The 1,813-nt window shown below is 56.3% G+C and overlaps 1 protein-coding gene across 2 annotated transcripts in view; it reads left to right on the top strand.

The window, feature by feature from the left end:
- The first annotated feature begins 1,005 nt into the window (after nt 1-1,005).
- The window catches only part of SNAP25 (synaptosome associated protein 25kDa), a 65,346-nt gene continuing 64,538 nt past the window's right edge, over nt 1,006-1,813 (top strand). For both annotated transcript variants that reach the window (XM_014966400.1, XM_014966399.1), the window contains exon 1: nt 1,006-1,157. The gene's annotated coding sequence lies outside the window, so the exon portion shown is untranslated. The remainder of the gene's footprint in view (nt 1,158-1,813) is intronic.

Consider the following 1,813-nt stretch of genomic DNA (forward strand, 5'->3'; position numbering starts at 1 on the left):
TGCGCTCCAAAATACAGCTGCATAGCCTTCCCTCTCTTCCGGTTTTCCTTGCTGTGGCAAAAAGGGGAAAAAATATGATGAGGATGGAATTATCTCTAATGTGAGACTGATGCTTTGACTCTGTGTCATCCGCAGACTATTTAGAAAAGCCTGTACGTGTGGTGTTAAACACAGCCAGTGCTTGGTTATTGCTCACAAGAGAGGTTCAGACAGGGAAGAAGGAGGAATCACTGCTCATCTGTAGGTCTGGATGGTTGCATAAATGAACGCATGAAGGCTTGTGGAATGAAGAGGAAGGGATGACTGAGGTTACGAAAGAGTGTCGCACTTCAGATGCAATCCCTATCCTTCATTAAAATCCCCATTAAGAGATACTTTTTACAAAAATACAACATTTTGCATGGAATGAAAGGCTTTCCTCCCCATTAAAAATCACACTAGAGACAGCTCCATTTGCTCCAAATTAGGTATGCTCTAAATGAGTATTTTAATTATTCCATGATAAATAAGCCAGGCTCTTTCCTGGAACAGTTACCATTTTGCTCCTCGGCAGCAGCGGGATGGGCTCACTCTGCCGTGTGTATGTATGTACGTGCCTGGGGTTTTATTTGTTTTTAATTTCTCTTTGCTTTTTGAACCCAGCCCTGAAATGATCAGTTATAACACATGCCCTTAACCACGGATTTCCTTGTGTTTTCCTGCTCTTACTTGGGGGGTAGGGGGTGGAGGGGAGGGAGGAGAAGAGGGGGAGGAGAAGAGGGGGAATAATCAGATTAACACACCCAGACCCCTGGCAGGATGTTCTGAGAAATAAAAAGAGGGAGAGAAGGAAGAATTCACACAAAAATAGAAGCCCACGTAGATTGGCCATATATGGAGTACCGGGGACTTCAGAGGGATACCCTCTTCGGACCACCCCTTTGGCGGAGGAAATCGCTTCTACAGGAGGCCCCCTTCCCCCCTCCCCAGGAGGCTCACCCGCAGCCGCGCGCAGCCCCCACGTAGGAGCGGACGGCCATCTTTGATGAGGGCACGGCTCCCGGTCCATTGAAGAAGGAGACCCGGGGAGGTCAGCAGCGGCTGTCCTTGCCTCCCAGCTGCGGCACCGACCCACCGACCCCGCAGCCGCGGCCCGGCGTAGCGGTCCATAAGCCCAGGTAAGGGTGGGAGACCACCGAGGGGACCCGCTGCGCAGGGGAGAGGGGGCGGTATTAATGAAAAGGAAATGAAAAACAGGATATATTTAAAGAGAAACCTGCTCGGCTTTTTGTCTCCAGCCTCTGGGCTGCTACGAGGATGCAGGAAGACAGGGGAGAGGGATGTAATTTCGCCACCAGCCTCATCGCCGGCTGGAGCCAGGGAAGGTAGCCGGGCTCAGCCTTTCCGCCGTACCGGGCTCTTTTGCGAGTGTCAGGAGGCCGGAGGAGAAAGAAAGCCCCGTGCAGGTGGAAGGAGAAGGGGAACCAGCGCCATTCTTCCCTCAGAGAGGGAGGAAGGGTCTGCGGGGCCGGACTGGGGCTGCTGCCGCCCGGGGCACTGCAGCGCCCTTCCCGCTCCGCACCGCGCCGGGCTGCGGCGGCGATTCAGCACCGCGGACAGCGGGAGGAAGACGACCCGGGGGGGGGGAGTGTGTGTGCGTGCGTGTTTCAGCACGGCGGACAGCAGCCGGGCCCCTCCGCTGCGCGGGAAGCGCTCGGCCTTTCAGCACCGCGGGGAGGGTTCAGCACCGCGGACAGCTCTGCAAAGGCCGCCCAGCGCCGCGGAGGCGGGAGCGCCGCAGCGCCCTGCGGCTCCGCGCCTGCCCCCCCCCCCC

This window comes from Calidris pugnax, unplaced genomic scaffold (assembly GCF_001431845.1).
Source record: "Calidris pugnax isolate Ruff unplaced genomic scaffold, ASM143184v1 scaffold31, whole genome shotgun sequence".
Lineage (NCBI taxonomy): Eukaryota > Metazoa > Chordata > Aves > Charadriiformes > Scolopacidae > Calidris > Calidris pugnax.